The 12,855-nt window shown below is 39.5% G+C and overlaps 1 long non-coding RNA gene across 2 annotated transcripts in view; it reads right to left on the reverse strand.

The window, feature by feature from the left end:
• Positions 1-12,855, reverse strand: part of LOC110469413 (uncharacterized) — a 99,154-nt gene that overhangs the window by 20,145 nt on the left and 66,154 nt on the right. The window contains exon 3 of one of the 2 annotated variants that reach the window (XR_014954394.1): positions 1,277-1,382. The exons of the other annotated variant lie outside the window; for it this stretch is intronic. This is a non-coding gene — a long non-coding RNA (uncharacterized LOC110469413). The remainder of the gene's footprint in view (positions 1-1,276; positions 1,383-12,855) is intronic. 2 annotated transcript variants of the gene reach the window in all.

Genomic DNA, 12,855 nt, shown 5'->3' on the forward strand with positions numbered 1-12,855 from the left:
ATCCTTTCCCCCAAACAATTATAGAGAAAGGATGCATTTCTCCTCATGTTACTTCTTCTGTAGCCTATAGACATGCTAAGACAACTACCCATGCAGTTTCAGACAAGTACTTTGATATGAACTCCATGACAACTCCAGAATTTACAGTAATCTGACACACAGATTATTAATTATAATTTCCACAGTTTATAATGCCCAATGTTCTTAGGCTGTTAAGACACCTTTGCCCATTAACTGGCTTAAAAAGCTCAGTGATTAGGAACAGTGTGCCTTCCTTTATCAGATGCTTCCATAATAGTCACCATTCTGTAACTCACCACAGGGAAAATAAATTCTTCAATGTATCAGTACCATATATTTTCTCAAATGAATGCACTGACTGAACATGGGATGTACACAATGATTTTTCTATAGACAGTTTGACAGCCTAAGACAGGGCAAGTCTTAGGGTTTTTTTGTTTGAAAACTCTGGTCTTAGCCATAATCTTATGCTTTCTTCAAAGTTATGTTAACATCTTGCATTTAGTAAATAAGAAAATCCCACTTTGTCAGAATCTGAGGTATTGATGATTCCGAGATTGTAGAAAGTCTCTGTCTTTCTGCCCCACTGCCAAAGAAGAAGCCATAATTCGTCTGTGCCATTTTCAAGGTTGTTTATCCTTGCTTATCTCTAACATGTTCTGCTGCCCTGCCACAGGTCTGTCCTGCAGGGCAGCGTGTGGGGCTCTGCCCTCAGTGGGATGTTACAAACATTATATACCAGAAACTACGTGTGCTATATTTACAATAATGTGCCAATATCTGTCACCTACGTTGAACAGTGTGTCCCCAGCCTAAACCAATAGAAAAATGCCAACACTACAGTGAAACATGGAGGGCACGAAGAAGGAGAAAAAGGACAAGACACACCCAATTTCCTCCATCTTGTCCCCTTTGAACCCCTAATCTATAATCCTAAAATTTTAATTTTGCATCTGTGCCACACTTTATCATTACTTATATCAAACACTCAGAACTTGTAATTCATCCTGTAAGACTGAAAACTCTTCCATGGACAGAGATCAGAGACAGTCTCCTGGGGCTCTGTACAGGGGGGTTCCTGACCCCCTGCCAGGGTCTCAGGCCTTCCAGGGCAGCCAGAAGGAAGCCCTGGATTCCCACACCACTCCATCTCCATCTTATCTTCACATTCTTTGTCACACCTTGTAGCTGGAGTCCACTGTGCACATAGTGTGCATGTGCTCTGATTCCTGCTCTCCCATCTTGCACCACTCACCACAAAGAAAGGAGTGGCTGGAGGGATGTCCACTTATCAGTCATTGTCAGGAGCCGGCAGTGACAGCAGGCAAGCTAACATCCCAGAAATCTCTTAAACAACTGAGCTGCAAGAGAATAAAGAAATCAAAATAAAATAAGGTTGAAGAGAGTGGAAGAGCAAAGGCTCGTATATGACCACTTTGTTGGCGCAAAAATAGATGTTGTATGAGCGCCGTGTGTTTTTATGCATAGAAGTAATTAATTGATAAATTGGAATTGTTCAGTGTTCAAAAACATTTCTTCAAAGTTTTACAAACTAAAAAGTCAAATAGTATGTACTTAAAATATTTTCTATTTTATGTCTGTGTATTTCTTCATGTCACTGTCTACTAGGATTTCTTTCAGGCATATGTACTGGCTTACAAATTATTCTAACTTCCATTAAAAATGTTATCATGAAACATTCACTCTCAGCAGTGCTTTAAAAGAATATGCAAATATATCAGTCTTCACTCTCCTGAATATTGAGGGACTAGTTGGCTAATCTTCCACTTTCTTAAAGCAAACTGAACTAAAGACTTTAAAGAGAATGAGATTATTTTTTTTGCTGAGAATTGAGGTGTTCAATAGTGGCAGAGCTACGTACAGACAGCTTTCAAATAGTGTGAGAAGGAACATACTACTCCCATAGTATTTCAGCATTATGCTATTTTTTAAAAAATCCCTTGCACAGTTTTAAGCAGATTTAGGGTTCCTTAAAGGTAAGTAAGTGACTACCAAGCAACTAAGAATCATGCAGTGAATCTCTGTTCCATGTCCCAGGGCTCTAACTAAATTATTTGTCTTTGTGTCAGCAGAATGTGAGGACCATGGGAAGAGCTGAGCAGTCCCCTCCAGGAGGGGATGTTAAAGAGCAAGTAAGACTGTACCCATAAGCAGTGAGAGTTTGTACATGCTGTTTCCCTGCAGGGAGGTACAAGACACTGCCAGGGGGCCTTTTTGCAGCTTCAGACTTGTTTCCACCATCCTGATGTGCCAGAGATGGGAAGCAGTAAACCATCAACCCCACCCCTGGAGCAGGTCACAATATTTATAACCTCCATATGTGCACTCACTGACTCACCTCAATTCCTACTTTTGCTCTTCTGCAGTAACATGTGTCTTTGCCAAATAAAACAGCAGGAAAGAAAATCCCACAACTGCATATACATTTTCTTCAAACAAGTCCAAACCTGTCTGTAACTCCCAACTTACCCTAAATCACCCAAGCCATGGAGGAGTCCTTGCTTGGGGTGAGCTTTTGGGATCCTGGAGCTCAGCAAGGGGAAACCCTATACACAAGCCCTGGGGGATCATTCCATGTACTGCTGCCTTGAAAGTAGCAGAGTTGCTCCCGCCACCACCTCATCCTGGCTTTAACAGTAGCTAGACACACACAGCACTTTGCAGTTCCATCTGGTCAGCTTTAGACAGAGGTTTCAGTTTGTTCTGCTTAGCTGAGGGGCACCACCCACTGCAGCAAGGTGCTACAGGAGGAGACTGAGGAGGAGGCAGCAGAAAGTTGGCAGGACAGACCCAGCTCTTCAAATGGCTCTGTGTTCAGCCAAGGGGAGACCCTGCACCTGGGGTGAAAACTCAGTTGCCTTTGGGACTTCATGACTACCTGGGACAATGCAGCCATTCTTCAGAGGAACCCACCTCCAGGAACTGAACAACTGCAGGGCAGGATTTACCCCTCCATGATCAGGGATAAAGCAGCACATCTTGCAGTCTGTCTTTCCATTATTTTGCCTGTTAAGGATTTGTCTTAAATCCTTACACAGTTTTAGCCATGTAAAACTTCACTGTAGCATCTCCTGTTAAATCTTCATTGTTATGTTGGGAGGGACTGTAGCTTCTCTTTCGACCGCCACTTTGCTCTCGAGGGTTACTCGCCGATGTCCCCCGTCTCTCCCCGGCCCCCCGGGACCCTCCGGCTAGCTGTCCCCTCTCGGGGCCGGGGTTTTCCGCGGTCCCACTGCCCTGGGCTCACCAGGCAGCGTCTGGGTTAGCACGGTCCGAGCTGCGGCGCTGCCTCAGTCGCCGCAAGGGTTCGAGATAAAGAGACCAAGAGAGACCAATGGTATGCTTATCCAGAGAGATTGTATTGCCTGAAGCATTGCAGTGACCAAAGGCCCTGGGCTATTGCCCAGATACAGTTTTATACAGCAAAATTAAGAGATAAGGTCTTAAACAATAGAGACAGTGTTCAGCTAAGGCACATCAGAACCACCCCAGGGGCCAGGTCCAATGGGAACTGCTCAGGGGTGGGGAGAAGGGGGTCTACAGAGGAATGCTGAAGCGGGACTTTCCCGAAACAGTGGAGCATACATAAATGTATCTTTTACCTCAGTTTACCATTCCCAAGGCCTTTCTAATACAATGGGGCATACATGAATGTATCCTTTTCCTCAGTTTACCATTCCCAAGGCCTTTCTAAAACCTTCCTCCACGCTACCATGCCAGCATGACTGCAACAAGGGACAACTAACCTCCAAATGGATTTTGAAGCATTTAATTTAGCTGAGAGCGGTGTACTGAAGTCCTAATGTATTAATTTCATATGCTGAGCTTTATGTCAGAGTGACAAGATAAACAGTTTCAGATAAACATTTCTCAGTAATTCATAAACAAAAACCCCAGCAATGGTCCAGCTGACAAATCTTTTTCTCATAAAAAAGTGTGATGCATCTAAAATATGTGTTGACCATCAATGCAATCTGTAGATAAACAACAATCTGAGTATTTCATTATTTGCACTTGTCTATACTTGGTATTAGCATAATATAGAGTAAATGAGAAGAGACAGTCATTTTGTTTTATTCATAAACAATACTTGAAAGTATAGATGCATTACCAGCAATTCTTAGTTTATTATTCTAAAAGGATTTTGTAAATCGCTGTCTTTAATATACTATGACAATTTTTATAAATTGCTCTATTAGCACAATTTATGGAGATTTTGTCATTAAGATTGTTAGTAAATTGAGTCTGCTTTTCTCATTTATTTCCATTTTTCTTTGCAAGGGCACAATTCAGCAGAAATACAAGGATCAGATTCTTCTCTCTATTACACCAGACAGTGTCTGAGTTACTACAGTGGCCTCATTTTAAGAACCTGAAACCTAGATCCTGATTTTCCATGTTCTAAATCCCATGAAAGAAAAATAAATTCTTCAAAATGTTTCTGCAGCTGATATGAAATTAGTTTACCCATTAATAACAGGATGCTCAAGTATTTATTTTTCTGTCTTATCACAGTATTAGGCTAGACAGTAAGTTCTAATTTCATCTAAAATTATGTGGTTAAATTGCCCATAGAATTATTATCATTTAACCAAGTTTTGAGCAAATCATCAATGCTGATGGGAAAAAAAAAAAAGCAGATGTAAGAAATTAGCAAAGAAATTAAAAAAGGGAAAGATAAATAACAAAAATGTCAAAATTATCCTCACTTTAGGCTGACTTCTAAAGACTTTGGTAGCAATTCCCCTTGCATACAAACCTAAATGAAGCTCCTTTCATGAGACTTTTTTCTCTGTCATAAACAATATAGGCCACATTTCTGAAGACATGCATTCCAGAGAATACAGCATACAGCATCACATTGCATACAACTTAATCCCAAATATTTGGAAAATGTGAAGCTAGATCTTGAGAGTTTCCAAAGAACAAAGACAAAGAAACTCCCATGGAGTTTTCAATAAGTTTCATGCAGAATATTCAATATTACCATTCTAAGAACAATATCCTGGGATCTCCCAAGAAACATTGCAAATTACTTTAATGCTTAGAGGACCTAAGGAGTAAAGAATATGGATAAACTGAAAGAATATGAAGGGGAGCCAGTCACCCCAAAGAGGAGGGGGAAAATTCTACCTCTCCAATCTCCAAAGACCCACAGAGGCAGCAACAGGCTTGACAGCAGAGGGAAATAAATGTCCCCATTCCTTCCCTCCATAAGAATCATTTCATGAAGGAGAGGCATAGGAAGCCAATCTTGTCAAGAAAGGTAAATAGAGGTGCTGGAGGCTGGATACACTGGGGAGTGGGGTGTTACACAAGGAGACAGCCCAGAAATGCTGCCAAAAGCACCTGTCCTGCCAGCTGCAAGACAGAGGAAAGTAAGAAGCCCCTGAGAGGTCAGAGGGGAGACAACAGAGACAGGCACAGAAAGTAGAATGCATGCAGAATGCATTAGAGCAGGTGAGGTATAGAGGAAATGCATCTGATTGTTGGACAGGGGTAAGAAACAATATATACTGGAGATACATTTAAGGACAACTAATGAGCAGAGCAGGACCAGGTAGGGCAGAAAAGTGAGACTGCTGCAAGGTGTGATTTTTTATCAAACCAAGAGATTTTGGCATGTTTTTGCCATTCTGAGTGCTAAGAGGCATAGTAATGAGCCTCAAGGCTTTGAGATAGGAGCATCTTTGCAATGAAGAGTTTTTGCAATTTTACTCCCCTGTATCTCCTACTTTTTGCCCCTCTTGGTGCTTAGAGACAGAAATTGCTTCTTAAAATGTGACTGTGTATTACTTAATATGGGGAAATACTTAAGATGGGGAAATCTACTCTTATTGTTATAGGAGCAATTTGTAGATTTTTCAATAATATTGAAAATATTTTTTCAATAATATTGATAAAGATTTAGGCAAAAAAAGTAAATACATCCTAATCAAGATACAAACATATTTTAAAAAGGAAAAAAAATCAAATAAAAATGCAATACTTGAAATTGAAACTGATTTTTTTAATGTTTGATATTAATTTTTCCTTTAAATATAAATTTTAAAATTAGTTTTATGGTTTCATAACTTTAATAAACATTTCCAGAGAAATATATAAATGCAGGTGTTATAATAAACCATGTAACAAAGGTCCTTCAAGAACAGTCATGTCACTGTAATACAAGCATGAACTAAAGTCACATAACCTCCTGGTATATAGCCCCCAAAAAAGAAACAAAAGTTTCATTATTTTCCTTTCATCTTCTGATTTTATCCAAGAATAATCAGCTCACCAGTGGGTCATCAGGTAGAAATCTCCTTGTCAATTTTCCCTCTTCTAATTTTCTTTTCAGACAGATTTACTACTGCAGACAAGAATGACATGAATAGAATTATCACAAATACAGAAATAGAATGGTTTCTGTTGGAAAGCACATTAATGATCAAAAATTTTTAATCTCCTTGCCATGGGCAAGGACACCTTTCACTAGACCAGGTTGCTCAGAGCCCTGTCCAACTTGGCCTTGAACATTTCCAGAGATGGGGCATCCACATCTTCCCTGGGCAACCTGTGCCAGTGCCTCACCACTCTTATGGTAAAGAACTTCTTCCTAACACCTAAACTAAACCTTCCTTTTTTCAGTTTGAAGTCATTCCCTTTTGTCCTGCAACTACATTCCCTTGCAAAATGTCCCCCTCCGACTTTCTTGTAGGTTCCTTTCAGGTACTGAGAGGCTGCTATAAGGATACCACCATCATATTTGTGTAAATGAATACACAGCAGACGCAGGTCTCCACAACCATCTGTGCTTTACACAAATCTCACATACATTCACATCCTTGCAGGCATCTAATAATGAGCAAGCAATGAGATGTCTGCAGAAGCAGGAGAGGTTGCATTTCAGGGAAGCCTTTGCCCTAACTCAAATCACTGTTATGTTTTCAGGGTGTGTGACTCATCTGAGCCTTTTTTTCCTTCCCCACACAGGTAGAACAGTGAACAAGAAATAAGTGACAGGGTTTTAACACATACTACTGGAGAGAAATTAGCGACTCTGAAGACTTAAGAAAGGGAGCTTCTTAAGAAAGCGAAGTGCAACACTTAGCTTGCACTTGCAGGCATTTTTTAAATTCTCTTGTTAAAATAAAAAACAGGGTAAGGACTCTTGATCACAGCTTTTACTTCACTTTCATTGCCATTGATGTGACAATAATTTGAAATTTTCTTAGTCTCCAAATTCTTCAAATACCATAAATAGATTGTTTTACACAGACACCAAGAAATTACTAAAAATTTTGTAGCATACACATTCCACCCAGAACACTGAAAAAAATTATGATCTGGTAATGGATATAGCAGTAAAGATTTTGAAACATCATTAGTGACTAGGACACAAGTCTCTATGCTGACTTCTAACACATGTGCATGAAGTGAGAATCTGCCCTTTTAGCAAACAATGAAGGGTATAAGGAGCCAGCTGAAGTTCTCCCACTAAAAAGCTGACTGCATAGCCACCCCTGGTAAGAATCAATCCTCTCTTCATAGGGTCTGAACTTTACCTGCTAAGAACCTATTTAGAAGAAAAGAACACTAAACTGTACCTAAAGTGAAGAATGAAAGAATAAAATATGTAATTCCAAGAAAAGAGGCATTTAGGAAAGACCAATCCAGGCAATTCAAAGACAAAAAATAAGCAGGCACAGCACAGAGACAGTCATTACAGCAGGAAAGGGGTGAAGGTGAAGGCAAGTCTGGAGAGATAAGGATGCAGTAGAGGGTTAAGCAAAAGTAAGATAACCAGAGAGTAGTTGAAAACTACAAAGGAGGTCACAGATAATAGGTAGGAAGTCCCCAGACCTGCTTTTAGGGAAGATTAAACTGAGGTGAAATTGAATTTCTTTTCAGGCTGGGTGATGGAACTGTTCACTCAGATGGCTGGGCAATAGGGTTAAGAACCCTGGTATTTGCTCAGGGGTCAGCTCCAGCTGAGACAGAAGTCTTGAAGCATATTTTTCCCATCCCTTCTCTCACATATTTACCTTAGGAGTACATTTAAAAGGGGAGGTTGCCTGCCCCAGGCTTTTGATACAGCAGGGAGTTTAAAGCTGTTCAGATTTGTCTGCCTGTCAGGTGCTCTCTTTGCTCTGGTGAATTTGGAAATTTTATAAGAGCACATTGCACATTTCACCCTTACAGAGGATACATTATAAGGCAGCTCTGCTTTTGCAAGTAGTTCTTAATTTAAATCACCCCATTTTCTCTGAGATTTTAAACTAAGAATTATGTGGTTTTTCCACTGTTTTTCTCATTTTTGGATACTTTTCCCCCTCTTCATTGTAGCAAAGTCTGTCCCATTGCTCCAAAACTAGTATAGTCAAATGACAGTAAGTGTCCCTATTTTTAAAAGGCCCAGGGATATGAGAAGGTAAAGAAAAAGTTCAGTAAATAGTCCAGAACAACATAAAAAATAATCAAGAGACAGGGTGAGGCAAGTACAATCCTGTTCTTTCTGGTGTGGTTTATACACATCCTATTTTTGCTCATTTTCAAAGCAATCTTTGTAACCATCAAACTATATAGTAGAGCTCTCTTATTTTGGCTGTAATAGCTTTTTATACTCATGCTAATCTAAGTCAACTTAATTTACAGTTTCTGTACAAATATTTCTTGGGCTTGGGTAAGTGAGAAGATGGTGATTCAGCCAGCGGGTCTCTCACTACTCTTGCTCACTATCCTTGCACAGGGAGGGTTTGTAGCTGTGCTCTTCCTACTGTCCCTGCCAGCAACACACAACTCACCTCAGCTTCTTTTACCCAGATTTGCTTCCTGAGTGTCCTGAGTAAGACAGCCTCTGATTTGGCTGATTCCAGCTTTCTGCCCACCTATGGTCTCTGTTTTGGTGTTTTTTCTCCTCCCTATCCCAGGAGTCAGAAGCTCTATGCTTTCCTCCCTTCCTAGCACTCACAGCCTGCTGCTTAGGATTTAATTAACCCCAGATTCTCTCTTTTGTTATCTGTATCTTCTGAAGAAAAGTCACCAACTCTTCTCAGTCATCTCCACCTAATCTGCTTCTTCATTGTATTCCTGGATGGTTTCATAATTAAAATCTGTCTTCCCCATTACTTTCAGCAGGATCACCCCATTTGGTGATTCTTCAAAAATTAATCCTGCTCATTTGGGGGTCACTGGAGATATTCTGACCTGGTTTTGCCCTTGATGATTTCTCATCTCCTTGATCCACTCTTCAATACAATTCCACTAACATTTTTACTGTCAGAACCAAGGGGATGTTAAATGGCATAATAAATCTGAGAAGAAAATGTCTCTGTCCCACAGGAAAAGGTTTAATACAAATTATAGTTTTGATAACTGCAGGACTTTCAACTTTTTGTTTATATATCAGTAGCTTTTTTTGTCATAACATAAATAACTGGAAGAAAACAGCAGTAAACCAATATAAGCTATTTGCATAATAGACTTACTACTTGCAAATACTGATGAACAAGGTTCTCCTTGGCTAAGTTAGAGGGCAAAGGCAATTTTCCTTGTTTTAACATCAGCCCTTTTTGTTCCCTAGTCAGGCTGCCATTGTCTGGTCTTTCTACTTCTCATATCCCAAGTTTCCTTACTATTTAATGACCAGAAAACTTTGGTTATAGCTCATTAGCAAGGTGAATTCTCACACATTTTTTCTAGACATACAAACACAGAAAATATGTAAATAATAATTTGCATTTCATTTCTCTGCCTTCAGATGACTGACTAAGAAAAGAATGCAACCCTCCACTGTGTTTCTGCAAACACACAAAAGCATCTCATCTAATGAGAACACCCATCTCATTTAGATGCCTGAGCTTTAAGTGATCAATAACAAAAGAAGGATTGTATCTGTTCATGACTGCCAAATATTGGTGGAAGACATGTTGGGACATGTGGACTAAAAATATTTTGGAGAAGTTTGTCTTTTCGACATTTACATAAGCTTCCCAGATTCCATAAAATCCACATGGGGTTATGCTACCTTTCTGAGGTACTGTAAATGATGAATGAGTGGCATGGCATCTCAACCATCAGAAGACAGGGAAGACAGGAAATGGGGGAAGGTAGGAATAGTTTTGTCAAGATATCAACTCCACCTGTTCTTCAGTTTGCCATTTCCCCACTCTCAGGCAGGGCAACCCAGAAAAAAGAAGGCAGTGGCCCCTAACAAGGATTTTCTTCACGAAAATCTGCCAAAGCCACTACTGGACCAGAGAACACTTTGTCATCTTTGAAGCTGTAACTAAAAGTCCATTTTGTATAATTTCAAGAGTATTGCTTTTCAACTATTACGGCTTTTTATGTTTTCTATATCTGGACAGAGCTCAGATCTAAAGCAAAGCTGTCATGGTCAAGCACCACCTGAGTCAGAACATCATGAATTTCTGTGCCATGCAATAGCTCTCTGCTCCCAGATGCAAATTATACATAGTAATTAAAATCTCTGTTGCCTGCAGACACTGTCCACAAGCCAGAAATGTCCAAAACATGGATAAAGACAGTCCCTTCAAGCAAGGCCAAGAATAGCAATGTTAGTCTGGTCTACGAGGCATACACCTGAGCTACAAACCAAAAAAAATCATCAAAAAAGAAGCTTCATTGGTCATAAAGGGATAAAGGCATTTCCTTTCTGTTCGTAGGAAGTTTTCAGATATGCAGCTTGAAAGTGCTGGACAAGAAAAAATCCTTCCTGATTTACATCTCCTGAAATAGATATAATTAGTTGTGGAGTATTGCAAAATGCCTAGAAAGTAACCACTTGCTGATGTATTCACCAGGGAGTAATCTGAGGAACTGTTCTTCAGCCCTGTAGACATGCAAGATGAACAAATAGACAGATCATTAGCCAACAATGAAATTAAAAAGAAAAATACATTGTCTGGAAAAAGCAATTATCACCTCCATTAAATTTTATCCGATTTGCTATCAAGTGTGGCTGGACAAAGGGACAAACATTGGTGTCCCAACACTTCCTTGGTGAGTTGCTGCATTCCAGAGAAGAGGAGATGAAATGTAGCCCCCCTGCACAGAGGGTTAGGCACAATTTTGGCATATCAAATCACTCACTCCTAGGATCACAAAATGCTCACAGGGAACTGGAGAAATAAAGCTAGCACTGATTAATAATTCAGAGACAGGACCTGAATTTGGAGTCACTACTCAGACCTCAAGCGAGTAGATGTTTTACTTACAGAAGAGACATTGGGATGTCTAAAAAAGGAAATATTTTTCATAATATGTATGGAGCAGTCATCAAGAGTCCTGTTCTGCTTCCCATGGGCAATCCTCTTGCAGGGCAGACCCCTGCTTCTGCTGATTCTTAGTAATTGTGTGACTTGGTGAGTGGTCACAATATCTTCCTGGATGCCACTGGACCAGGTATCCATGGCCAGGTGTGTTTGAACTTTCTCTCAGTTCCAGGTGATGATCCCTGTGCCTGTCTGCACCTTAGGGACTTCCTTTCCTGAGGCATGGCACAGTCATTCTCCCCTGTTAAGGTAACAGACTTAATAGGGCTACAGCTACTTTGCACAGAACAAGCTATTAAATTAACAAGAACCAGTAATTTTCTAGCTTACTCTCTCAACTGTATCCAGGAATATTATTAGATCACCATTCTCCAAGAATGCTGTCAAATTAGGATCTCAAAAATAAGAGGATAAAGTTTATTTTGAATACTTGCATTTTCTGTGAAAAAAATACATATATTTCTTATTTCTATTTTTCAGGCTTGCTCTGAAGAATATGTCATATTTAATGTCCACCATATGGGAAACAGCCCAGCAAATGAAACACTACTTGGGATAATTTCATGGGTATTCAGAAGAACACAAAATTAGTTCATTTTCCTTCTGGTTCTCAAATAGTACCTAGACAGAAGGGAGGCTTTGTGAGATGCTAATTTTCTTTCTGTCCCAAAATACCATAGGAATAATTTTCTTGATGTATTTTGTAATTTCAAATTCCCTTCCTGATCAGAAAGTAAAAAATTCAAAGGATGAAGAAACGTGAAAGGTTAGCAAAACATATTTGAACCTCAAAAATGTTACATTTGCAGTTTTGTAGAAATCTAAATGTCATTTCATGCAAACAGATTTTCCCACAGCTCTCCTTAATTCTTAGAGAACATGATAGCAAGGATACAGTCAAGAGATAAAACCAAGATTAATGAGACATAAGTGAGGCACTTAATAGTTGAATCTGTGGGATTATATGCACAGGAAAATTATGAAATGGTCATGAAGCATGATTCAAGAGTGAACTTCATAAGAAAAAGTATGTATCACAGGAAATATATTTGCATTTTAAAAGGAAAGAACCCAATAACCCAGCAGGCATTTCCATTTCTAATTATTTGCTACTGTGATTCAGTGACTGGATTCTGGGTTTTGTGAAAATGTTTTTGTACGCTGCACGAAAGAGACCAAAAGTCATCCATTTTTATGCTAATGTAAATGAGTTCAATCTCAATACAAGACCTGCCTTCACAGGCCCTTATAGAAATACATCATTCAATTAAAAGCAGCCCAAAACCTCTATTGACACGAAGCTCTACAGCAGCATGTACATTTGCAGAGTCCTACATCATTGTAGTAAATTCTTTTTGGGTAATTCATTGCTCAGGTGACAAATTTCTCAGCACTGTTTACTGATAAACACAACCTGTATTTTCACATTTCCTCTCATTCGGGATCAGGAGTACAGAGCTAGGACGTACCCACACTACAGAATATAAGAAAGAGGATAAATTATTTTGGATTATTTTTGACAACCGGTGTAAAACAT

Source organism: Lonchura striata, chromosome 3, assembly GCF_050655825.1.
Source record: "Lonchura striata isolate lonStrDom1 chromosome 3, ASM5065582v1, whole genome shotgun sequence".
Lineage (NCBI taxonomy): Eukaryota > Metazoa > Chordata > Aves > Passeriformes > Estrildidae > Lonchura > Lonchura striata.